Source organism: Arvicanthis niloticus, chromosome 2 (genome assembly GCF_011762505.2).
Source record: "Arvicanthis niloticus isolate mArvNil1 chromosome 2, mArvNil1.pat.X, whole genome shotgun sequence".
In the NCBI taxonomy this organism is placed as follows: Eukaryota; Metazoa; Chordata; class Mammalia; order Rodentia; family Muridae; genus Arvicanthis; species Arvicanthis niloticus.
In genome coordinates, this window is record NC_047659.1 from 147,570,522 (window position 1) to 147,598,408 (window position 27,887).

At 45.6% G+C, this 27,887-nt stretch overlaps 1 protein-coding gene across 2 annotated transcripts in view; it reads right to left on the reverse strand.

The window, feature by feature from the left end:
* The window catches only part of Zbtb46 (zinc finger and BTB domain containing 46), a 69,610-nt gene extending 41,999 nt beyond the window's left edge, over positions 1-27,611 (reverse strand). The window contains exon 1 of one of the 2 annotated variants that reach the window (XM_034493834.1): positions 27,418-27,611. The gene's annotated coding sequence lies outside the window, so the exon portion shown is untranslated. Of the gene's footprint in view, positions 1-23,681; positions 23,816-27,417 lie in introns of those variants that run through there. The other variant, XM_076930424.1, reaches the window with a different exon arrangement.
* Positions 27,612-27,887: the final 276 nt, after the last annotated feature.

Genomic DNA, 27,887 nt, shown 5'->3' on the forward strand with positions numbered 1-27,887 from the left:
CTTTCCTAAAGCCCAAGAGGTTTGACGGGAGTGATTCAGGTCTCTCAACATTGAAAGGACATTTGTGGCTGTCATGGCGACTTCATCAAAGCAGAATTATGGCAGCTGCTCATCTGCTTCCAGTGGCTTTTGACAACTGAGTTTTGGAACTGAAAGCTTCTTGCACACCTGGGAGTGGTATTATGTAGTGATCAGACACGTGAGAAGCTGACTATAAGCTAGGCTTCCTACATCTCTGTGGGAGAGGATAGACAACTGCCCTGGTGATCTGCTCGTGAGACACACCCCTGTGAATAGACAAGAAGAACCTGTGCTACAGTATTGCGGTGAGAATTTTGGTTTCTTTAAAACACACACACAGGCTGGAGAGATGGCTTGGGGGTTAAGAGTACTGACTGCTCTTCCAGAGGTCCTGAGTTCAATTCCCAGTAACCACATGGTGGCTCACAACCATCTGTAATGGGATCTGATGCACTCTTCTGGTGTGTCTGAAGACAGCTACAGTGTACTCAGATAAATAATAACTAAATAATATTTAAAAACAAAAATAAAGCCGGGCAGTGGTGGCGCACGACTTTAATCCCAGCACTTGGGAGGCAGAGGCAGGCGGATTTCTGAGTTCGAGGCCAGCCTGGTCTACAGAGTGAGTTTCAGGACAGCCAGGGGTACACAGAGAAACCCTGTCTCGAACCCCTCCCCCCCAAAACCACACACACACAAACACACACACACAAATAGGAATGTGCTTTCATTTTAGGAAAGGTGCTAATTCATAGGAAGGTGCTTTCCACCTGTGTGGGGTGTGGAGCGCCTCAGACTGCCAGCAGCAGCTGCCTATGATTTGCCTCCTGCTCTAACAGAGGCAGGATTTTGTCAGCTGCAGATAGTTGCTGCAATTGTGTGATACTTGGAATTGTGGGTAATTTTCTGAGGGTCTATAGATGCTGGACCCTGAGAGGCGGTGTGGGGGTTGTTAGTTGTTGGTCGCCATTTGTTAAGTAGTCATTTGCAAAGAAGAGACAACAAGAAGAAATTAGCTATCCTGATGGTGAAGATCAAACTTGCCCCAGGAACTCAACACCTCTAATCAGCAGGAAGTAGATGCTGCTCCCTGTCCTAATCCCTGACTTTATTCAGTGACCTCTTTCCTTTCCTTTTTATCCCTTTCCCTTCTTATTTAGTGTTAGGGGATTAAAAGGGTGGAAGAAAGAAGAACCCACAAAGGAGCTAAAACAAGTAACATCAGACAGGGCCATAGAAGAGCATCTTACTACCACAAGGACACAGATGCCACATCAGCATAAGAAAGGGCTGGGGAGACAAACAGTTGTTTGGGGGTGTTGCTACCACACTGTACTAATGATATAGAAGAATCACAAACTTCAATGGCTTTTCTCTTCCTACAAATTCTCTGGTACCTGCTTCATCCACAGCTCATTTACTCTAAGATACTTCAGGGTGTTGTTGTTTCTTTAGTTTGTGAGACAGGGTGGGGTCTCTCTATGTGATCCTGGCTGTCCTGGAATTCACCGTGTAGACCAGGCTAGTCTTGAACTCAGCTTCTCCTATGTCTGTTTCTTTGAGTGCTGGGATTAAAGGTGTTCGCTGCCATACTCATCAATACTTCGGTTTTGAATAGAAGCACTTAAACAAGCTTCACAACAGTGGTCACTGAAACAGCCTGCATTCACTCTAGGATTCCAGTCTGAATATACCAATGCTAAAGTCGCATTACCCTGATAGCTGACAAGAACCTATGAAATTCTCCACTCAAGCTCTCAGGATACTGTGAACAGTGGCAGATATATAATGAGTCCAAAGAATGGAGGGTGGCAGCTGAAGGCCTGTCGTATGCCAGCCAACAAGGTGCCTGACCTTTCCGTTATGTATCACTTTAAACCACAGACCCAACAGAACAAGTGGAGTTTGACTCCACACCAAAGCTGAGGAATGAGAAACCCGTTACACCGGAGGCTCCAGCTGGTGCCACATCCCCAAACGGAGACAGTAAGTGTGTGCTGGCTCTGCTCAGTCCAGTTAGCCGGCACTGAGGCCATGGGGCCCGACCTCTCCAACAGAAGAAACCCCTCAGATGTGAGAGGCAGGAGTGTGATGTACAGTGATGCTGGGGGAGAAGTGACAGGCACCCTTCCTCAGTCATGTGCGGCCTTCACTTTTCAACCGTTAGGGTATTCATACCCTGGCAGTAACAGAACTCTGTCTATCCAGCACTGATGTTAAAGGATTCTTAGCCATAAGTTACAATCAGGGCTGAAGAGGTGGCTCAGAGGTTAAGAGCATTTGCTGTTCTTGTGTAGGACCTGAGTTGGTTTCCCAACACCTGCAGCACCTTTAACTACAGCTCCAAGGAACACAACGCCGCCTTCAGGCTCTCTTGGGCATACAGTGGTATACACGCATACGCATACATGTAAATAAAAATAATAAAAACATTTTTTAAGTTACAAGAAGGAGATATCCTACTGGAGACGGGATACCTACTGTCCACCCCAGCTTCCCATGTGATGATTGACATCACCTTAAAATGCACAAGAATTGGGAACTCAAAGCTGCCACGTACTGACTTAGCTGCTTGAAGTATTGAGGTGAGGGACAAATTGGGTAGAGTGTTTCCTCTGGCCCTATAGAGCGCTTTCATAAAGATTTTAATGAAAACGTCAAATCCTGACGAGACTAGCAGAGCGTGCCTACAGTCCCAGAACTAAAGTAGAAACAAGATTTCAAGTTCAAAGTCAGCTTCAACAAAGTCTCAACAAACAAAGTCTGGTTTAGATCTAGTGTTCTTGTCACATCCCAACATGCTGGTTCCATGCACTTTCACACTCAGGGCTGGTGACCTAGAGACTCGTTACCTGCAACTTCAAGTCACTCCCTGCTAGATGGAGTGTCAACAGCCCTAGCTTTAGGCTCTTCTCCCTGGGCACATTCCTTGTCTTAATCAGGGTTTCTATTCCTGCACAAAACATCATGACCAAGAAGCAAGTCAAGATTAGGGAGGAAAAGGTTTCTTCAGCTTGCACTTCCACATTGCTGTTCATCACCAAAGGAAGTCAGGACGGGAAGAGCAACAATACCAACCAACCAGAGCTCCCAGGGCCTAAACCGCTAGCCTGGGAGCACACACAGAGGGACCCATGGCTCCAGCTGTACATGTAGTACGTGTAGTGCGGCTTGCTTTCTTATAGAACCCAAGGCTACCAGCCCAGGGATGGACCCTGGAGGGGCACCCACACCCACAGGGGCCTCCCCTCTTGATCACTAATTGGGAAAATGCCTTACAGCTGGATCTCATGGAGGCATTTTTTGAAGCTCCTTTCCCCGTGATAACTCTAGTTTGTGTCAAGTTGACACAAAACCAGCCCATACATTCCTGAAAAAATAAAAATCTGTTGTTTCGAATGACGCTTCAGATGTAAACATTCCTCTCAAACATCAAATGCTTTGGCCACATTCAAACTTCATCTCACTATTTTTCTCACATCTGACTTAATTTCAGTTAAACATTTTATTTGAATTTCCTTTACGTACTGGGAATGAAGCTTGCTCAGCACGCTGTTCCAGGCCTTGGGTTCAATCGCCAGCATCATAAAATAATAATGAGGAGGATAGTAATAAAAACACTAATAAAAATGTTTTTGCTTAAAAATGTCACAAATAGGTCTCAAAGCCCAACTATTCAGATTCTTTTGCTAGTGACCCACAGACCCTATGGACTTGGAAGATACTATGGGTATAAAGACTTCTCTCATGATCATTTCTCTACAACTCTAAGGGGAAAACATTCTGAACAAATATGGCACAGAAAAGATACATCAGTGACTAAACTCAGCCACCAGCAAGACACAAACGTAAACCACGAGAGGCCCCTGTACTCCAGTGGCCACCATCACAATGCACAGGCAGGAGAGCAGCAGGAAGCTTCATAGGCTGCTGAAGGGAGTAAGGGCACAGCCATTTTTAAAAGTAACTAGAAAGTATCTTCAAGAGTTGAGCCAGATTATAGACACCTGTAATTCCAGCATTCATGAGGCTGGGGCAGGGTTCTAGGTCAGCCTGGGATATATATATATATATATATATATATATATATATATATATAGTTATATATATAGTTATATATATATATAGCTATATAGTTATATATATAGTTATATATAGTTATATATACTTATATATACTTATATAGAGAGAGAGATCTAATTTTAAAGCAAGACCTTATCTCAAAACATCAAAAGAGACAACAAAATGCCCAATGCCACATAATCATGACTTAAAGTCAGGAACAATGAAATCTGAGCATGATCAAAAAGACAAATGCACAAATATCAGTTCTACTCAACAGCTGGATTTGAAAATGGCCCCAATGCCCTTCGAGGGGTGAAGAGACAGACCCAAGAAAACATCCATCAACAGATCCTGCTCAGCAAAAGAAGGGAGGCCTCTATTCCTGAAGGGGTTCCCTGCACACCCTCCGTGTTCCTGCCACAGAAAGATGGCTGCTAACATAAGTGTGCTGACCCGAGGAAGCTGAACTGAAGGAGGGCAGGTACCGCCACAAGAAGAGCTTCAGGAGGATGTCCAAGCCTGCAGTGGAATGAGGAAGGAGTCATGAAAAGCTCATAGGAAACATCTGATAGAGTAAAGAATCATCAAATTACACTTTGTGCAACTGCAGTTGGAGGGGTGTGTGTGTGCGCGCGTGTGCGTGTGCGTGTGCGTGTGTGTGTGTGTGTGTGTGTGTGTGTGTGGCAGCCGGGGCCTCATGAGTAGCAGTTATGGATTCACAGCTGAGCTACACCATCAACACCCATTCACTTAATTGTTTTTATTCTGAGACAGGATCTCACTAAGTTGCCCATGTTGTCCTGTAACTTTTCCCCCCCACTTTGGTTTTTCTGAGACAGGGTTTCTCTGTGAAGCCCTGGCTGTCCTGGAACTCACTCTGTCGACCAGGCTGGCCTCAGACTCAGAGATTCACCTGCTTCTGGCTCCTGAGAGCTGGGAGAGTGCACCAATACCTATCTTAACCTAGCAAGGATGACAGGTGTGTGCTACAACGTCTAGCAGAGAAGTCTATAAAGTTCTTGTTCAGCTGTGATAGGCTGAACTGTGCCCCCAAACTTAGGGAAATTCCACAGAATGTGACCATATTTTGAAATAGGTCATCTGGATGTAATTGGTTAGGGTAAGGCCATGAGCATGGGTGCCTGATCCCATATGATTAACAGTAATGCCTTTTGAGAAGGAAAAGCAGAGAGTGCCTGTGTGGACTCTGCCGTGCCACAGGCTCAAAGCAGAGTTCCCAGGGCTTTCATAAACGCAGCCTCTAAGGACCAAGGGAGCAGAAAGTTCTGTGACTCAAAAATTCAGGTTGTGGCATTTATGACAGCCACGTGACACTCCTACCAAGTAGTCACCCAATTCCAGGGAAAGCAAAGGCTGCCTTGCTTAATCTCTCCCAGAAAAAAAAATCCCTCTCCATCATCCTGCATGTAGCACAGCAGTCCAAGCAATGCTGGATTGAGTAGGTCCGCCCCACACACTGAGATACCTAGAGGGCTCCTTTTCCTTCTGAAAACACAAGCTGAAGCCTCAAGTGACATGACATGGCTGTGTAAAGCGAATTCCGTTACATCACATTATTGCTGCTCACAGCCATACTAAAAAAAGTTAAATATGTACCAGGCATGGAGGTGAGAATGCCCGTAATCCTGAGTACTAACTCAGGAGAGGCTGAGGCAGGAGGATTCAAAGTGTGAGACTAACTGGGGATCCATGTTAAGGTCAAGGCTGGAAAGAGAGAGGTTGGCAGGAGGGAAGGAGGGAGGGAGGGAGGGAGGGAGGGAGGGAGGGAGGGAGGGAGAAAGAGAGAGATACTCCAAAATGCAGTAACTGATTAGCTGTCATGAGACAATGAGACAAGGGCCTCACCCACATTTTCTCCTGGGAACAGAAACTGGTTCATCACCCGGTGGAGAACTTTGCTTCCACTCTGCAGCCAGTGTGATCTGAAACACAAACCTGTACCTGATGCCTGCCCACTCCTCTTCCCCATACACCACTTGCCCTTCCCTCTTCCTCTTGGTGCTACCCTTTCTCAGTTCCCTCTGCACTGGCCTGGCTTCTCGTGCTGGGGCTACCTTGTTCCTCCCTCTGCGACCGACCTGCTTTCTGTCTACCCTAGATCTGCACCCCACCCAGATCACTCCAGCTGCTTCTCCTTTCTCACTATCTTATGATAACACTGGGTAACTGTTTGGAGTATTTCTTTTCAGGCAGGGCTTTAATTTTCTTCCCTACTTGCTCCCCCCCCACCCCCGACTCAGGCGATGGAAGACCATGGATGAGGCAGGCGAGGAGCTCTAGGTCTCTTCAGCACCATCCAGCTCCAACCAGGTAGACGACCTTGATGATGCAGCTGAGCCTGTAGCAGAACTGGGTGGAGACCATGCCCATTCTACCTGCCAGGCCAACTCCAGCAAAGGATAGAACCGGCTTGAGAGGGTCCAGACAGCACAGAATAGAGAACACAAAAGAGGCAGGGAACAGCTTTCGACTGGAAGGTGGTAGGTGGCTTTAGAAGACGCCACTGTCAGATTCATAACCTCAATGGCCCTTCCAACTGTGACCCTCCCTGTGATTGCTACATTAGTCTATTAAGACAGAATGAGGCTAAAGCGACTCCCTGACAGCCTTTCTTGGGCCTTCAGGAATGGAGAAAACATGACCACCCAGCATCCTGCTAAGGGCCGTGTCACTAAGTAGTATGTGTGGCTGTTCTGGCCTAGTGTACCCCCTTTGCAAAGCTCAGTCAGAGCTGCCCCATATAGGTCTCGTGTGGGTCAGTGCAAGGAACAACAAAAGAGCTGCCTAAAGCTCCCATCTCAGATGGTTAGGCAGCATAGGCGTGGCAAAGGCAGATACCAGGCTGCCTGAAGACGCCTAAAACGAGGTCACGAAGAGCGATGGTCAAGGAGCTGGGAGACAAGAGAGCTGTCAGGTATCAAGTGGTTGAGGCTCTAGTCTCAACACGGGAAATCAGTTGAATTCTGTTACCTCAAGGGATATTGGGGCCATGGAAAGCCACTAGGCAAAGCCATGCGTGAATATCCTCACTCAGGCTCTGGCTCATAGAAAAGTGGCCCTAGCGATTAAAAAGGACCAGCCTAGAACAGACCCCTGCTCCTGCCACATCAACTAGGACCACTGGGAATTGCCAGCTCTGCCCTCTGGCTAAAGGTAAACTGTAGAGAAATTCCTCTGCTTTGTAGAATTGGAAAGGGGAAGATGTCCCTCTGTGAGCCATCGGATCCAAATATTCCTTTTAGTCTAGAATCTGACTTCTTACGCCTCCACTCCACCTTTAGACCTAATTTCAAAGGCTCAACTATATCATCTGTTGATGTACAAAGGTAAGAATGGGACACATCCAGCAGCAAGGCACTGCTTCATGTTCTAGGAAGCCTCCAGCATGAATGTCAGCCACTTTGTCCTTAAGCAGACAGCACACCAACTATACAATCCTTCTCTATCCACCAGTAACATTTCAGCCTGGGGATCATATCCTAACACCACACAGGCTCATTTCATACAAAACCCCACAAAAACTTGTTCACATTAAACCTGAAATATTGAAACCTTCCATTTTAGGTATTTACAGAAACAAAATAAGACAGAAAATTCCTTTTCCTTTTTTTTTTTTTTTTTTTTTTTTTTTTGTTTATTTTTCGAGACAGGGTTTCTCTGTGTAGCCCTGGATGTCCTGGAACTCACTCTGTAGACCAGGCTGGCCTCAAACTCAGAAATCCACCTCCCTCTGCCTCCCAAGTGCTGGGATTAAAGGCGTGCGCCACCACTGCCCGGTGAAGACAGTGAAGGCAGGAAAAGTCCTACCACTGGGTGACTGGGAGCCTGGAAAAGCTGAGTCCAGTGACTCCACACAAGGCAGAGTCAAAACTCTTATTAGTTACTGTTTTTGAGAGCACATCTGTTGCTGTCCTGGTTTAAACCCTGTTTTAAAGGTTTGTTCAAACTAACCTGATACCTAAGAATGGAACCTTATTTAAGTAGATTTGACCAAACTAAGATTGAAAATCCCACCCAGATGTGACTAGTATCCTTATAGAAAGGGGAACTCAAAACACAGATGCATAGGAGGAAGGATGCTTTGCAAACCACAGAAGCACAGGCCTAAGAGAGAATGTTCCTGTCACACTCCAACCTTGGCCCTCTGGCTACCAGAGCCAGTCAAGAGTTCCAAGTTCGCACTGGAAGCCCCTAGTTTGTGAGCATCTTCAGGGCCTTAGACAAAAGCTACAGAGTGATTTTATTAGGAAAAAAAGCTGATCAGGGCCAAGTGTGGGCAGGCACATCTAAAATCCTAGCAGTTGGAAGGTAGAGGCAGGCAGATCATGACTTCTAACACAGTCTGGGCTACACAGTAAGGTACTGATGGGATATGTATCTCAATAGAATACTTGCCTCAAATGCACACTCGTACCCAAAAATCTTTGGGGTTTTTTTATACTTTTAAAATTTATTTTTAGTCCATGTGCACTGGTGTTTTGACTGCATGTATGTCTGTGTGAGGAAGCTGGACCCTCTGGAACTGGAGCTACAGAGAGTTGTGAGCTCCCATGTGGGTGCTGGAGTTTGAACCCAGGTCCTCTGGAAGAGCAGCCAGTGCTCTTAACTGATCTAGGGGCTCCAGCCCCCCAAATTTTTAAAAATGACAAAAGAAAATGTAGGTGCCAGCCACTTAACAAGATGGTATCAGCCTAACAAGGTAAAAAGCCCATTTCCAAACAGCTAAATGTTATAATGGCAACTTGGGATCCTGGTCACTCAGACTCAAGCAGGATTCAGCAGGAAGTTAGTCACATTCCAAGATCACTGTGCTTGCAAGTGAGTAACGAGGTCTGAGACATTTTCACTGAAAATGTCGCTGTGTTGGAAGAATGCCTCCATAGCATACACGACTCCCAGTACCACATAAACCAGCAGAGTGTCACATACCTGTGATCCCAGCCCTTGGGAGATAGAGGCAGGAGATTGGAAAGTTCAGGGATATCTTTATCTATATACTGAATTCAAGGCCAGCCTGAGTTATATGACACTCTCTCTTAAAATTAAATACATATACACATACATACATATATACATACATGCATGCATACATACACACATACATACATACATACATGCATACACACATACATACATACACAAACATACATACATATATACATACATGCATACACACTTACATACATACATACACACATACATATACACATACATACATACATATACACATACATACATGTATACATACATACACACATACATACATGCATACATATACACATACATACATACATACACATATACTTACATATATACATACATACATACACACACACACAGAATTTCAATAAGACTTTCACTGCACTAGCTGGAAGCACAGAAACCCATCTGTACAGACTGTCGGTAGAAACGCTCTAGTGCTTGATTAGCAGCCCAGGACCCACGAGCCCCTGTCATGGTCTCACAGCAATGAGACCTCTTGTTTCAAAAGTCCCGGATGCACAGGCACAGGGCTCTCAGCCACAGGTGCTCACCAGACCACAGACACTGAATGTACAAACAGTAAGCAAACAGCATCCTAACACAAAGCAATCCTTCTTCATTTCTGGCCTATGATTAATGAGCCTTCCATTCCCATGGTATACACAGGCTGTATAGCAAGATCCAATGCAAAGGGAAGAAGGGAGGAAGGAAATTAGTGAAGGAGAGAAATGAAAGACAGAGAGCAAGCCCAGTGTCTTTGAGGGGAGCAAAAGCTCTCAGTGGGCTGCCCACCTGAGGTCATTCCCAGAAGTTTGCAGTTCTTGCTTCAGAAATGGGAATTGTATGAGCATACTTCAGTGGTGCTGGGTCCCAAGAACCCTTAATTCCTTTTCATTATAATCAGAGAAGCAATGAAGCCAACCATGGGACCTAAGCCTCCTAGCATAAGAGCAAACCCATTCAATGTTCCACCTAAGTCTGATAAAAGAAAAGGACACGAGGGATACCTATAGCTGCCAAACTTGTAGTTTTAGCTGGGTGCCTGACAAGCCCCAAAGTCGTCTTCATTCTCTTTTGTTTTGTTTTTGAATTTAAGGTTTTCCTGTGAGACCTGAGCTGGCCTGGTACTCATTATGTAGTATAGGTTTTTCTCAAACTCATGGCTATCCTCTTGCTTCAGTCTCTGAAGCACTGGAATTACAGGTAAACACCACCATGCCTGGTTTATCCTTGACCCCTTGTCCTGTTATTGTTTATTTTTAAGATTTATTTTATTATTTGTGTTTGTGTGCCTATGTAATATTAGGCACACATAAGTACAGGTGCCCACAGGCCAGAGGTTATCAGATCTTCTGAAACTGGAGATGACAAAACATGACACAGGTTTTGAGAATCAAATTCGAAAAGCAGTCTGTCAGCTTAACTACTGACACATCCATTCTCTCCAGCCCTTGATGTTTGTTTTTTTTTTTTTTTTTTTTTTTTTAAGATAGGATTTCACGTCGGCCATGCTGGTCTCAAACGCAAACCTGTGGCTGAGGCTTTGAACACTGATCCTCCTGCCTCCACCTCGCGAAATGCAGGCACATGCCACCACTTATAGGTTTGTTTTATTCTTTTAAGGTCAAAGTTAATTCTAAAACTGACAGCTTAGCTTAACTTAATGTTAAAACCTTAGATAAATCAACACCTACAGAAATCAGGAACAATGTACTGGACTAGAAGGAAGACCTCCATGAGGTCTAGATGCTGCTGCTGATCAGAAGTGACGTGAGCTCTTAGGTTCTTAAAGATGGTGGCACACCACCCAGTGCTGTGCCTTCTTGTCCTGGGTCAGCACTTTGGGGATAGAATGCACTAACATGTCCCCACCTCTGGCCCACTGACTCTAACTTTGGTACTCTATAAAGGAAACAACCCCAAACCTCCATTGTTCTAAGAACTACTGTCTATCAGGGAAAATAAAAACTCCCAGATTCCCAACAATCAGAAAATGGCTGAGGACTCCAACTAGAGGGGCACAGACTGCTGTCTGCGTCAGTGCTCAGCAGTTCACGTGGAACTAATCGCACAGAAACCAGAAGAGACAGAGAACGTGTGTGAAGTGGAAACTTAAGGGCTCTTTGGAAAGTCAGCTGTGTTGGATGGTGTTTTGCTAGGGCAAACACATGAAGGAGTGTTTTCCTAAGGTGGACACAGGTGAAAAGCTAAGCCAGACTCATGAAGAAACTAAAGTAGACACTGATGAAAGGGTGTTCTGCTAAAGCAAGCACGTGAAAGGACACGAGATGAAAGATTCTTCGCTAACACATATGTCCTCCCTTATATTACATAGGTCCACCTTACATTACATAGTTGAGCTCTGTTTGTTGGGATTTCATAGAGAAAAACACACTGAAAAAGTTTTGGTGACGTACAGTTTCTTGCCACTTCTGTGGCAAGTCAGCTGATGTCAGCTGAGACAGGTGCAGGTACTGAGGCTAGACATGTACTGAGGCTAGACCTGTACTGAGGCTAGACCCATAGGGGACAGGTGATGTTTGGAGGGAGTATAAAAAAAGATTCAATGGACAGTGATGGAGGTTTGTTGGTCTTCACTGAGCATCGTTTTGCCGAGAGAGGCACATCTGAAAACTTCTGGCATTTCTGCTGGTCCCTCCTGCTACCGGCTCATGTCGAGGCTGAGGCCGGCCATCTCTGCTAGGCAGTGCCATCACTACTGATTCGTGTTTACTATCCCGAATCTACCGAACTAGACTACTGATATATCCGTGAAGTGTTTGCGAGTGGATTGAGCTGCCTCTATTTGAACTCAACTGCCCATTTCCTGACAACACAGACAGGAGTTGCTCCAAAGAACCATTTCTAAACAGGTCCACTTCCCCTGTATCCTTTCTTTTCCACTACCTCTGGTGGGTGGTGGGTAAAAAGGAGGTTAAAACAGTTAAGAACCATTATTGAAAATACTATTTAAAAATTTTAAATTACGGGCCAGGCAGTGGTGGCGCACACCTTTAATCCCAGCACTTGGGAGGCAGAGGCAGGCGGATTTCTAAATTCGAGGCCATCCTGGTCTACAGAGTGAGTTCCAGGACAGCCAGGGCTACACAGAGAAACCCTGTCTCGAAAAACAAAACAAAACAAAATTTAAATTACGAGAGACAGACAGACAGAGAGAGAGAGAGAGAGAGAGAGACAGACAGACAGACAGAGAGAATATGTGTGTGTGTGTGTCCCTTCCCCTCTAGGTGAGACAGGCCTGTCAGACTCAAGACATTTGCTTCAACCCTTTTCTCTGGGGAAAAAAAAATTCCTTATTCATGAAGAAAATCAAAGATATGACCACCAAGTGAGATGTCAGTGCCCAGGATGTTAAACCCAACACCTTATTCCTCCTGTGAGGGCTGGAACTGCGAAGGCCAGGCAGAGCCTGTACCTGTGACTTCCCACAAACTTCCCTACCATGAAGGCCATGGGTCAGGTGAGGCGTGCTGCCCTCGTGCCACCTAGAACCCAAAGTTATCATGGGGCAGCATCTTTCCTGAAAAGACAGAGACTGGTTTCCCTACCTGCCCCTCACAAAGAAGCTGCCCAAAGCACTGACTTCCCAGAACAGACAGAAATTCCCCCGCAGGCCTGTGGGTAGCTCTGGCAGGATGTACCCTCACCACATGTCTGGTGCAAGGTTTCCGGGAGCCCCATGCCCAAAGCCACAAGTAATATGAGAGCCAGAATGTCTCAGTTCCTACAGAATTTATGGTATACCATTTAGGTCCAGATTGATAGTCTGTGAGTCACCTGGGTATTCAATATCCAAGGACTTTAACCTGCCTGGGCCGGCAGGCAATGGCATTTAACAGGATTCTGTGATGGCTGAGTCAGGCACTTCCTTAACTCAGCTCCTCCCTGCTCAGAAGACAGCTCCCTTCTTGCCACACTGTGGATCAGAGAGTGGACCACAATATGAGCAAGCCCACTTTCTTCCCAGAGTTCCAGTGTTCCTGGAACCAAACCCTACACCTCAATACCATGTCTGGTTCATCAACTCTACTTTTCTGGAAGAACAAATATGTGTGTTGAGACCCAGTGCTTGTTATGGATAAAGACCATGTATCTGGAAGAAAAAAAAAACCAGCAAAAATAGGTCTTAATTCCAAAATGAGAAGCATACATGAAAATATTCTAAAGAAACAATCCAGTACATCTCAAAGTAAATGTTTAGTGATGGCCACTGAACTAGCCATCTTTTCACAAGGAAATTCCCACAGTTGGAAAATACTACATTTAAGTAAAATTACACATCCACCTCTCCTACTGAAAGGGGGAGCAGGTGTGGAGACTCGCTCCTGTAATCCCGGTGCTTCCAGAGTAGAGGAAGAAGGTCATCCAGGGCATCCTGAGTAACGGCCACTTGGAGGCTAGTTTTGATAAGGCAGCAGGGGAAGGAGAAGCAAACCTAATTTGTGCTTTTGGTAAAGATTAAATAGAAACCAACTGAAAATGAGAGAACTGAGACATGTTTGAGGTTTAAAAAAATTTCACAAGACAGCCCTATGCTTTATTAGCCAATAGCAAATTTAGAATTTTTGAAAGAAAACAAGTTTTTGGACCTATTTTAACGCTTGAATTTATCATCACATAGGTGATAATTTGTTTAAAAAAATCTATGAGTCTCCTCAAAAGAAGGCACGTACATATTGTTTCCTTAGCTTCTAGCTAAAGTATAAAAGCATAATATTTTTTAAAGTAGGACCAGGGCAGATGAGATGGCTCAGTGGGTAAAGGTGCTTGCCACCAAGTCTGACACCCAAGTTGAATCCCTGAGACATGCTCGAAAGGGAGGGGAGAAGGGGACAGGGGATGGAGTAGAGGGGAGAGGAGAGAAGGGGGAGGAGGAGAGGAGAGAAACGGGAGAGGAGGGGGAAGAGGAGAGAAGAAGAAGAGATACAATTGAGGGTGAGGAAATTACTCAGCAGGTAAAAGCACTTGCTATGCAAGTCTGAGGACCTGAGTTCAAATCCCCAGCACCCATATAAAAAGCTGGGCATGGCTACATGTCCCTGTAACCCTAATGCTGTAGAAGATAGAGAGAGGAGAACCATTGGGGTTGCTGGCTGCCAGTTTAGCTCCAGGTTCTGTAAGAGATTATTTCCCAGAAGAATAAGGCAGAGAGAGACAGAGTGGGAACTGCACATTGTCTCCTGACTCTGCACATGCACATAGACCATATATGCAAATTCATTTTAAAACTTTTTTAAAAGATACATTAACTTGGAGTTCAAGTGAAATGTTATTACCACACATCTACAGAAGGACCTGCCCCACACCTGCCCACTAAAGGTGAGTTTGTACCTCCCTTTGATACTACTCTAGCCCAGGACACTTGCTCCAGGTCACTATGTCATGAGCTCCAGACGGAGAACCCACAGGACAGATTCCTTAACAACAAAGAGAGAATTTTCCCAGAATAAAAGAAAGTTCAGAGGCCCCACCCTACCGTGAGACAGTCTGAAAAACAGGGACTCAACCCGGGCATGCTCAGTGTGGGGCAAGCAGGCTTCTGGGTGTTTTACTATGCTAGACCTTCGGGGTATAAAATGTTCAAAGATAAAACGGAATGTCCGAGATTTGTTTAAATTACTCAAGGAAAAGAAAAGAGACAAGGGGGACAGAGCAGAGTCCCAGGAGTCTCTGCAGCTGGGGACAAGGACACGTCTGCTAAGTTTGTGTTCATTCAAAAACATTTAAAGCTTTAAAATTATATATATTTATGCAAGGAGCACCCTGCCATGGCATGGGCGTAGAGGTCAGAGGATGACTTGTTGTCCTGGTTCTCCTTCCATGTGGTTCTGGGAATCAAACTTAAGTCTTTAAGCTTGGCACCTCACTAGCACCTGTGCCAGCTGAGCTCATCTCACCAGCCTATCTAAAACTTTTCATTTTTCTTAATACAACTGAGTTATAAATAAATGTCACATTATAAAACTGGGAAAGTATGTAATCAGGTGATTATAGCAAATGTGTCAGACTCTTTCTAATCTGGTACCTGATTGTACAGATATGATCCTCATCTTCTAGGCACCTTATCCCTCTGGAAGACCTACCCGTATCTGCACAAGGATCTACCTTGCTTAGTCCTTCACCTCAAGCCAGGGCCACACTCAAAGTAACCCTCAGAGATAGCAGGCCCACTGCTACAGTCCAAGGAGTGCTGCACGCTGGACTGTAGGAGTCCATTTTAGACAAGCCACATTCTCACAGCTAACCATGGCTGCTGCCTTGGAATACTCTTAAGATACTTTATATAAAGTCAGGTTCTCTCCTTCCACTTTTACATGGGTTCCATGAGCATGCTGTCTACAGTTCCAAGGATGAAACCCAGGTTGGCAGATTTGCACAGCAAGCATTCTTAACTGCTGAGCCATCTCTTAAGCCTCACTCCCTACTCTTTAAAAAACAAAAAACAAAACAATGTCTAGAATAGCCTAGGCTACCCCAAGCTTACTACATAGCTAAGGATGCTATCTAATCCTTCTGTCTTCATCTTGTAAGAGCTGAGATTATAGGTGTGTGCTGCCACAACTGGTTTATTATTTGTTTGATTTTGTTGTTGGAGACAGGCTTTCATTACTAACCCTCTGGCTGACCTAGAACTCCCAGATATCAGCCTGTCTCTGCCTCCCAGGTGCTGGGATTAAAGCCATGTGTCACAACACCGAGCCCACCACAACTCATTGTTATAGGTGCTGGGGGTCAAGTGCAGCCCTTGAGGTAGGTTAGGCAAGTGCCTCACTGACTCTGCTACATCTGCAGACCTGGAAAACTTTAGATCCATCTGTATTTCAAAGTTGAGTGTTAGTTCCACCACACACAACTTTATTTTATATTCCTATATTACAAACCAAATCTTTCCAAGTTTCCATAACTATACTTCAGGATTTGCTGTTCATTTCCAGGGAAGATATTTAAAATGCTATTTGGGGGCTGGGAACGAAGTTTAATCATAGAACACGTGTGTAGCACGTGTCAAGGCCCTGGGTTTGATCCCTAGGACCATATCACACCCAAAGCGCCAATAAATCATCGCTCCTCCCTCTGCTGCACCTCCCAGGGTCCTGTCAATAAAAGAGACACTACAATCTGTCTTTACGTCATTGCTACCCCTGCCGTGGTGTCTAGTTCACTGTTCACTGCTGACCCCCAAGCTGAAAACCCTGCTTGCTGCAGGCTTGTGGAACATACAGGTTTACATACCTATTAGCTGATTCGCTGCTTAACTGCCATTTTTGCTGTAAATAACAAGACCATCAAGGACATCATGGCTGATGAAGGTGACAACTAGTGATACCTGGAGAGGCCCCATAAACGCTAGACTGAGCAATCTATTGAGGAAAAGTGTCAGAATCCAACAGGTCTGTGGAGGCTCTGACCTCCAGCAATTCTAAATGTGACCTCATTTGGAAACAGGGTTTCTGTAGGCATAGAGCAGGGTGGATCAAAACCACCATGACTGGTGTCCTTGTGCACAGACACAGTGGGGAAAGTCATGTGAAGATGAAGTCAGAGAACGGACAAACAAGGTTATAAACGAAGAACAGCTACCAACACCTGTTACTGGGAATTTGATAGACACTTTAATCTTGAACTTCTGGCTTCCAAAGCACACAAAAATAAGTATATGTAATGTATTTTGTGGCTATTCTTAAGCAGTACTAAAAGTTAAATGGGCACCCATACAAATAGCATCCTACTTTCCTCAAATTGAGATGGTATTGATAATCTTTTCCTGGGAGCCACATGACCTCAGCCACCAAGTTATTGAGCAATTAGTTTTATGGTAAGGCTGGAAAGTATATCCCTTTAAAGCTCTGCAAAGAGTCTGGGGTTCAGAGATACAGTTCAGGTTAACTTCTGACTTCCACATGCACCTGCAAACGTGTACTCATACACACGTTATTAAAAAAAAAAAATCACTGAGCAATGGTGGTGCATGTCGTTAATCCCAGCACTCTGAAGGCAGAAGCAGGCAAATCTTTAAGTTTGAGGCCAGCCTGATCTACAGAGTGAGTTCCAGGACAGCCAGGCTACACAGAGAAGCCTTGTCTCAAAAACAAAAAGCAAAAAGCAAAAAAAAAAAAAAAAAAAAAAAACCAAACAAAAAAAAAAAAAAACAAAAACAAAACAAAACAAAACAAAAAAAACCCAAAAAACAAAAAACCAAGCCAGGCGTTTGTGGTACACACCTTTAATCCCAGCACTAGGAACGCAGAGACAGGTGGCTCTTTTGTGAGTTTGAGGCTAGCCTGGACTACAGAGAAAGTTCCAGGACAGTCAGGGCTACCCAGAGAAACCATGTCTTAAAAAACCAAAGGGACGTGGTAGGCATGAGATAGCTCATTTGTTAAAGGCAGTTGTTGCTTTTGCAGAGGACCTGGGTTTGGTTCCCAGCCTCCATTTGGTGGATCACAACCATCTGTAACTCCAGTTACAGGAGGGTGACTGACTTCTATGGGCACATGGTACACATGCAGGCAAAATACTTATATACACAAAATAAAAGTATATCTAAACAAACAATAAACAATAAATTGAGACATCAAACGTGTAACTCCATGGATGTTTTTAAAACAAGGCAAAATCAACTTGATTGAAAAATAACCGTGATAAATTAGATAAGAAACAGGATGGTCAACTGGTTAGCCCACAGCTGACACTGTGCCCAGTTGTGCTTCCCCAAGGAGCAAGAACTTTCTGAACTCAGAGGAGAACACTCAGTGCACATCAGGATTTGCCTACTCCCACCCCAAGCTTCTTGTGTCTCGGTCCTGAATCCCCATCCCTCGGTCTCAGGCACCAGCAGGCTCTGGGCATACCAGGAAATCACAGGCATTGGTGAGTGTTCATAGTTTAGCTCCAGCCTGAGAATGCTGTCACTGCACATGACTCCTACAGCCACACAGTAGCACAGATGCTAGTTGGTACCTACACACACTTCTCAAGATCTCCTGCAATTCCACATGGAATAAATGTAAAATATCAACAATAATAAACAGGTCAGACCAGCAGAGAAGAAGCAAAGGAATTGTCAAAACCAGCTTTTCATCTTCGATATGTTTTTGTACTTGCAAAAGCGATGTGCCACCATAAAAATTTGTTTAAACCAAAAGGGTCATGAGGTCACCTTCTACTCCCTTTGTCTCATCTGCCAACAACATAAGAAAAACTGGAAAATATAAAATGAACCTAACATTAAAAGCTCCTTGTTCAGCTGTCTAGTAAGCTAGCCACAGAACATGTGTCCCACAGAAGGCATGCTCATGGTTTCTGAAAAGCTCTTAAAAACTCCCTGAGCATAAAGAGTAAAAACCTCCCTGCTAACCAGACACTGTGGTACACACCTCTCATCCCAGAATTTAGGAGACAGGGACAAGCAAATTATTGCTGTTCTAGGCCAGCCTGATCTACACAGTGGGTTCCAAAACAGAAAGTTCTACATTATGAAATTTTGTCTCAAAAAATAATAATAAATAAAAAATTAAACAAAAAGAGAAAATTTCCTGCTTCATTATTCCTTGTGTGTAGTGGGTTCTAATAGAAAACCACAAAAGCTTCCCACTTACAGTGTTACCCAAGTATAACAAAAACAAACAGACAAACAAACCAACAAACAAAAAGCCAGAGTGGTAGTACAAAAGCATGAGCACTTTTAAGAATTAATGATAAACAGAAACACCAGGCAATGGTGGTATATATCTTTTATCCCAGAACTCAGGAGGCAGAGGCAGAGGCAGGTAGAACTCTTGAGTTTGAGGTCAGCCTGGTCTACAAAGCAAGTTCCAGGACAGCCAGGCAGAGCTACACAAAGAAACCCTGTCTTGAAAAACCAAGAAAGAAAAAAGAAAGAAACATCTAATTGTAGCGTATCATCAATCTCAATAGTTTCATGTGTTACAGGTGGAGCATCCCTGTTATTTAATAAGCACCTGTGTGGTTTTAAGTATCTTGACTCTCTTAGTTCCACTTCAGAATCATACAAGTGAATTCAGAGTTAGTAATCCCAGGAAACAGTATCTTCATGATATTTACTCCAAGTTCTCAGAACATAAGACCATGGGTGTCTTGCCCAAGTCATACTGCCCAGGATAATCTCACTCAGTGAGCACAGGAGCCAAGAACTTTCTCTTCTGCAAAGTTACTATGGGAAAACCACCTGTCAACTCTAATGTACAGGAAATTCTCAGAGCTGTTAACACTGGAGGAATGGATGAAGAAAGTTGAACTGGAACTGGCACATAGGAGAACCGCTGGGAAGCTGACATCCTTGTACAGATGGGTGCCATAGTGGTTCTGATAGGTAAAGGCAGCCAGGAGGGCAGGGCACCGACTGCTGAACACTTCCCAGCTGCAGGCCAATGCCCTGAAGTAACTCCCAAAACACTTGCCAGGGTGCAATCTTTTCCCATGGGACATAGATCCCAAGTGGGAATTTGCTGAAAGCCTTAGAAACATCCCCAGAGCTGACATGTGCAAATACAAAAAACAAGTCTGAGAGACGTAGGGACTTCTGATGCCCAATGAGGAGACTGAGGAAGACTAGGTTTACAAGACCTTGGGTTCTCTGATGGGTCACAAGACCAAGCTCAGCCATACATCAGAACTGGCAGCTTCTTCACGCTCTCATGCTGACTTGAAAACATGTTTTCAGGAACATGCTCCAGTCAACGAAGGAAAACAGAATGGCAGCCACACACTACACTCATAGCACACACACCTGAGCACAGTGGCCACAAAAATGCAGCCCTCGAAGGGCATCAATACATGTAGAAGAAAAAAGGCAACATCCAGGACACTTCATCCATGATCATGTATGTTCCTCAGAATACTTTTTTTCCCTTTCTGCATCTTTTAATCCCTTTTCCTCTCTCCCAGCATCTTTCTGATCTTTGGTGTCTTGGAACTCTAGGCGCTTGCCCTCTGTGACCACACCTTTTTCTGTAGATACGAGGGAATGCTAGCTAAGAAATAGGTACTATAAATGACAAACTTGTATTTGAAAAGAGATTTTGAATGTTGCAGAAGCTTGGGTGATGTGAGGCTTCCTCAAGACCAGATACTCAGGGTAGTGTTAGTCAGGTGTCTTGATAACAACCATACAGACAAAGTCACCTTGATAAAGTTGAGCGGGTACCCTTGATATATACCCTTGATATATATATAAGATAAGGCAAAGATTTAGAAGGTCACAGATTCTGCTTAAAATGAGGCGATGGAGAACGCCAGTTACAACAAATTGTTCCCAGTTCCTCCTCATCTTTAGATGAAGATGAGTAATTGCTTCTTTCAGAAATTCCCAAACTGGCTTTGAACTTCCCAAATAAAAGCACACTGCCACTCACAGGCTTCAGTGCTTTAAATGGGATAGAGTGAGAACACGGAACAGACCTATTCTGAGCAACAAAAAAGACTGGACCACTTTCTCTTTACAGCTCATTCTCAATGGGAATATGGTAGAGACACAGTCCTGTATCCACAAACCTGAACCTCCTGGGATGGCTATCCTGAAATCTCAGGGACTGGAGCACACTCATCAATCACAACCCCACTAAACTGTACACACCAGAGTTTTGTGCAGCATGCCTTGAGCCTCTGTTTTGCTGTAAGCAATCTTAACCCCTCATCTTTGTTCCTCCAAGGCTCAGGTCCCCACTCTTCCCAGCTATGCTGTACCTGTGAATAGTTCTGTTTTCTGGTCCTGTCGCTGCTCTTGTCCTTACAGCCAGAATGGCCTCATTTCCCACTCCCTGAAGTGTTGGGGATGAAGCCCAAGGCCTCACAAATAGCAGGCAAGCACTTCACTGATGAGCTACCTCCCAGTCCTCAACTCCATTTCTACTTTCATGTATTTATTTAGTGAGTGAGCACTATAGCACATGTGTAGAGATGTTGCAGGATATTTTATCACATTGTGAACCCAGAGATTATGTTATTTATGTTATGTTATAGTTGTGCTCATCTCCTAGTACCCACCTTGAATCCCATACAATGAAAATGAAGTTAGTTTGTAGAAGGAAGCACCCATGTTTGAAAGAGATATCTAGTTTAGTGGCAGAAAAAGTGACAAATCAAGCCAAGCAATGGTGGTGCATGCCTTTAACCCCAGCACTTGTGAGGCAGAGGCAGGTGGATTTCTGAGTTTGAGGCCTGCCTGGTCTACAGAGTGAGTTCCAGGACAGCCAGGACTACACAGAGAAACTCTGTCTGGAAAAAAAACCAAAAAACAAAAAAAGAAACAGTAACGAATCAGAGAAAGATTTGACAGGATATGCCCCACTCTCACAAGGAGAGGAAAGGGAAGCTACTTAAGGGAGCACTGCAGGGGCTGCGGGGTGAGAGGAGGAGGAGAAGGAAGAAGAAGAGGAAGAAGAAGAAGAGGTGGTGTCAAAGGCTGTTTTATTGGAGCAGTTGTACAGACACAGGTCAAGACAGAATGAGCCAGAAAATGAGAAGGAATCATAAAATTAGAACGTATTACCAAAGTTGTATAAGGGCAAGCAGAGCAATTCAAAAGAAACCAAGAGAAGCCAGATTTAATCGCCATAACAGGTGAGTTGAATCAACCAGCTGGAAATCAGAGGAACAAGAAAGGGCGAGCTTGCAGGGCGGTGGTGGCACACGCCTTTAATCCCAGCACTTGGGAGGCAGAGGCAGGTAGATTTCTGAGTTCGAGGCCAGCCTGGTCTACAGAGTGAGTTCCAGGACAGCCAGGGCTACACAGAAAAACCGTGTCTCGAAAAACCAAAAAAAAAAAAAAAAAGAGTGGAAAGTATCTGGGTCTGGAAAGGTGACTTAGTGGTGGTTAAGAGCACCTGCTGTTCTTTCAGAGGTCCTGAGTTTGGTTCCCAGCACCCTGGGAGCAACCACTTCTAACTCCAGCTCCAGGGGATCTGGTGCTGTCTCTGGCTACCTTCACTCACATAGTAGGCAGGCAACAGACGGTATCTGTCTGTCTGTCTCTCTCTCTCTCTGTCTCTGTCACACACATAAATAAATGTAACACTTAAAAAAAGAACATCGGACTTGCATAGGGTGGAGTTTTTGTTTGTGATTCATGTTTGTTTCCTTTATTGGTTCATTGATTCCTCTAATAATTCTAAAGAAAATGTTCTCTTGCACTTAATACAGCATCGTCCTCTTTGCTAATATGTGTGTATCTTAGGCCCTGTGTCTATCCCTATGTATAGAGGTTCAGAGAACTCTGCTTTGGTATCTTGGATATCAAAGACTGTGGGTTAAACTGCTAGTTCTCCAGGTGACCCACACTAAGACAAGTAACCTGTTCACACGCAAGTGGGTCATGCCACACAAGTGTATCCACTTTTCATAGAGACAGATCTGGGATATGTTGGGCCGGGGTTACAGCTCAGTGTGGACTAAGTGGAAGGTACTGAGTCAAATCCCCAGCAACACCACCACAAAAAATCGAAACTAAACTAAACACCACACTTACAAGTCTTAAGCCCTCTGTACACAGCCCAAGATACCAAGAAACCATGTCTCAAAAAAAAAAAAAAAAAAAAAAAAAAAAAAAAAAAAAAACAATGAAAAGATATCTTCTAAAATCCATCATGCATGTGAATTTATAGATCAGATCGTTCCTATTTTGTGGGCAACTGAATTGACAGCCGGAAGCTAAAGAAGTACTGGCAGAAAGTGTAGAAGGAACTCAGTACCAGGACACACTGCAGTAAGACAGCTGCAGAACCATGTCACTGCTTTCGAAAAGCAAAGATGGGTCTTCCCATATAGACCCACAAGGGGCTGTGTGCGTAAGACAAGCTGCAATATGCACTCAATCACTGCTCCTGCCCAGCAAGACCACCTTTCTTTCCCAGGTCTGCCAACTCTCACCAGCAATCCAATATTGACAAGGCAGAGGAAGACATGGCTTACTGAGTACCGGCTCTGAGTATAATGCTGAAGGCCCTTTCCTCAGATTATCAGTAGGAACTCCAAGACTGCTCCTCATCTTGCCTACATTCTCTGAGATGCTCCTTACTCACACCTACTGTCATGACTTTCTATGACCTGAGTGACCTAAGGTTCTGAATGACAAAAAAAAAAAAAAAAAAAAAAAAAAAAAAAAAAAAAAAAACCCACAGTAATTAAAAAACCCTGGGGACAGGCATGATGGTGTCTATATCTCTGATTCCAGCTTAAGAGACAGGAGGATGCTGAGTTTCAGACCAGTGTGGGCTACATAGCAAGACCATGGAGGAGGGGAGGATGAACAAAGGAAAGCTGGGATGTCTGATAACACAAAAAGCTACGTGTGTGCTCCTGAAAAACATACTGATGTTTCCCAACTTGCTACTGATAACTAACTAGTTTAGTAATTTTTAAAATCCAAATTCCGTTTTAAAATACTTAGTGGCTGGGAGGTGGCACATGGCTTTAATCCCAGTGCTATACAAAGAGAAAATCTGTCTTAAAAAATAAATAAACATAAAATACTTAGTAATTAAAAAATATAAATCAAAACCAAACAGCACTAATGAAACCCTGAAATCAAATTAGTCTGCATAAAAACTTACATAAGTCATACTTAGGTCAAATTTGATGTCTTCTTGCTTTCCCTTCACTCTTTTATAAAACTGGTCAGAACGTGTTCTTTCTCTTCTCTACCTATAAGCAACAGCATCAGTCACAGTCCACTAGTAAACCAGAGCACAGACCTGAGGGAAATAAAAAGGTGGTTAAGCAATTATGGCAGAAAAGCCAAGCTCCGTGGTGGCCTCCCGTGAATGCTCGACATGTAGGCGGCCAAGAGGATCAGGAGTTTAAGGACATCCTTAGCTACATCGTGGGTTTGAAGCCAGCCTGGGCCACATGTAACCTTGTTTCAAAACAGAACATAACAAAAGAAAAGGAAGACTTGGTGCGGTGGCAGATAGCTGTAATTCTGGCGCTTAAAAAACGGAGAGAGGATGGCCTCAAAGTTGAGGCCAACCGAAGCTACATACAAAGTTTGAAGTCAGCCTGGGTTAAAGAGTAAGATCCTACCCAAAAACTACGAGACAGAGAGAAAAGAAAAGAGCTGATCCCCCACCAACTGCATGTTCTCAGATCCTAGTCAGCTCTTAGGACAAGTTCAAGACCAGAACTGGCCTGGCCAAAGGCTGCAGCAACAAGACAGAAGATTATGAGTGGAAAGACTTGGCAGTGTCCCAAAGACTTGTCTTTTGGTCTTAATATTACACTTCCTTTATCTGTTTATTTTTAGGGGTCAGGTTACTCAGCAAACTCTAGTAACAAAAGTTTCACCAGGTGGTGGTGGCACATATCTTTAATCCCAGCACTCGGGAGGCAGAGACAGGCAGATCTCTGGGTTTGAGGCCAGCCTGGTCTACAGAGTGAGTTCCAGGTTAGCCAGGGCTACATACATAGAGAAACCCTGTCTTGAAAAACAACAACCATCTACCCACTCACAGATGTAATAGGTTCAAAGGGAAATTCTATTTTGTGTGTGGTGGGTGAGGGGGTCAAGACAGGGTTTCTGTGTAGCCGTGCCTAGACCATGCTGGCCTGGAACTCAGAAATTCACCTGTCACTACCTCCTAAATGCTCAGATTAAAGGTGTGCGCCACTACTACCCAGCTTCAAATTCTTAACAATCCAATCTCACTCCAGAGAATTTAAATTAGAATATGTTTCCAAAGCAGAATAAAATGAGAAAACAAAAGAACATAAAGCCCCGGAAACAGGCTGGCTAAGGCAGGTGCAAGGACTCTGATATTCAGATTAAAGGGGAGACAATCGTTTCTAGAACTTTCTTCTTACTAACAGCTAAGAGAATGCCTAACCACAGAAAGTGACTTCGGTGAGAAATGAGCTCAAGCATTTTTCTGCCCTGTACACTAAATGGGCCTCTTCACTTCTCAGAGGCTGGTCTAAGACCTCAAGGAGCACAGCACAGCAGCTGATCAGCGCCCCAGAAACCAGACCACAGGGACAGAGTGGCCCAATTTTCCTTAATTTGAAAACCTCCACACAAGAGAAAATCAGGAAGTTCACTGTTAAAGCATAATTCAATTCAGCGCTGTTTGTAAATAAGACATCTTCAGTAGTAACAGCCTCCCCATTCTTCAGGCATTTTCTATCAATTTTTGAAGCACTTTCTCCATTTCTTGACATTTATGCCTTGGTTTCTCTGTGTGACCAAGGAGAACCACAAGTCACAGGGAAGTGGACTAGCCTGACCCTGGTATGTCTGCTACAGGGCACTAAGTGTCACCAGTGGCTCTGGTAACAAGAGACCAGTCAGAAGGAGATGAGGTTGGAGTCTGGGCTCAAAGTAACTTTACGTTTACATAAAGCAGCAGAACACGAGTAGAAATTATCTTTCTTGTTGTGGTTTTGTATGGTTTTTTGATTTCCAACCCAGAGAGTTCCCCTTTGCAGCCCTGGCTGTCCTGGAACTCACTCTGTAGACCAAGCTGGACTTGAACTCAAAGATTCCTCTGCCTCTGGCTCTGCCTCCCAAGTGCTGGTATTAAAGGCATGTGCCAACACCAGCCTCATGAATAAAAATTATCTAACAAAAGCAAAAGTCTTACATTCAAGGTAATGTCATGAGAATCTTAATTACATGTTGTCCTTGGGCAGGCTTGAGGGAAGGCTGGATTTTGGATTCTAGGCTCTCAAAGTGAGTTCTTTCTACTATTCTAAAGAGAAAACTGGCAATAACAGCCAACAGTTTCCTCTCAAAAAAGAAAAGATTACAAGGTTTCCAAAGAAAATGCTAAACTTCTATCTGCAGTAATTTCAACCTAAGTATCACTGTCTTTTCTGCAATAATATGGAGATGTAGCCTAAACTTTACAGTTCAAAGTACCTAATATCATAAAATATACCAAAATGGAAGAACCCCAGTATAATAAACTTTACTTCATTATTCACATGGAAAACCTATAAATTTCCTTTTGGTGAACAAACTATTCTCTTGCTGAATGGAAACACTGCCTTGCACTGGCGAGACGAGGACCAGCAAGAGCGGAATTCGCGAATCTGCACCCTAATGGGAAGTTTAGTTAGCCTAGAGGAGGAATCCAATCCAACGTTCTACAAGGGAGACAATGCCTGCACCGGAGTGCACCACACACAGGTGTCAGTGCCTAGGCGGTTCACTAAACATTTTCTAATTAGCATTTCTTTACATTCTGATAACAATCTTCCCACTGTAACCTTCACTAAAGGCACACTGAGATTGTAGCAGAGACAGCCGGAGGAAATTCGCTAAGAATTTCAAACTTTCTTCTGTTTATATTTCTTTGGGTTAGATATTATCTGTTCTTCGCCCCATTTAGCTTGTTCCTGGGCTCCCAGATCCAGTCCTATTGTGTATAGCTGGTTCCGCCTACTAATAGTGAAATCGCTAGCCATACCATGAAATCCCCCAACTAAATAGAACCCTCTCCATGGTGCAGAAAATTCCAGTTTTACCCTCGGGATTGAGTTGTCTGACACTGACTTTCGCTAACCTGTGAAACTGACAGGTCTATTTACTGGGAAACAAAGACGCGACTTGTAGCGGACCGGTTCCCTTGCGCGCCCCGTGCGCTCCGAGCGCCGCGTCTTATCTGCGCTGCCCACTCCATCGCACCGGGAGGGCCCTGCACCCTAGTTCGGCCCATTATTAAAATGGAAATCTAAAACAACCAGCATCTAGCTTCTGGGGAGACAATGACCCCCAAGGCCCCGCAGGGCCCACCTCCTGCAGTTCTGACTCTTGGCAAACTCGGCGCGGGCGGGTCCGGGTGCGGCTCCGCTGAGCGGGCGGGGGACGCACAGGGCGGAGAGGGCGGGGGGCGCAGGGACGCCCCCGGGCTGCCTCCCGGGGCCAGGCGTTGACGCAGCAGAAATTACCAGCTGGAAAAATCCCCTTTCGGAGGTGACGAGGAGGGACCCCGGCGTCCGCAGCGCCTGCCGAAGGTGCCAAGGGGCCGGGAAGCCCCGCGCCGCGGCCGCCTCCACGCTCAGCCCCGCAGGGACCTGCCGCGCCGCCCCGCCCACGCCACTCGGGCCGTGGCCCCGCGGGCCTGGGTCTCTGGCCGCGTTGTCCCCGGGCGCCATCGCCCCCAGGAGGGCGCCCCCGCGAGGCGGGACGGGGGGCCAGTGGCAGGGCGGGGGCGCGCCCGGGGCACAGCAACCAGGACTGCAGCTGCCCGGCTCCCGCTCCGGACTCGGTTCCGGCTCCCGCCAGGGCTTCAGCCCCGGCCCCGGCGTGGTGCGCCAGCCCGGCCGCGCGGACAATGAGCCGGCGCAGCTTACCTGTGACCCCATGGGGCGCGGGCGCGGGCTGGCGCCGTGGCCGCGGACCGGTGATCGCGCGGCCACTGGCGAGAGCTGCGTCCGGGAGGGTCCGAGCTGCGCGCTCTCTCGGGTGGCTTGGTCCGCCCGCCGGTCCGTTCGTCCGTCCGTCAGGCCGGCGCGCGCCCCCGCGCTGCTCCAGCCCCGCGGCCCCCACGCGCCCCGCCCGCGGACCCTGACCCCGCCCCCGGCGCGCGCCCAGCCGCCGCTGATTGGCCCGCACTGCGCCCTGGCCTCGGCCACCGCCCCAGTCCCGCCCCCGCCCCCGCCTGCCGGCCCCGCCCCCCGCTCCGGCGGCTGGGCGCAGCGGGCTGGCCGGGGCCGAGTGGCCGCCGGAGCACCGGCGGCCCACCGCCCCCCTCCCGCGGGGCTGGACAGCGGAAGTGCGGGCTGGAGCTCGCTGGGCATTGTGGGAAACCCCCTCCCATGGG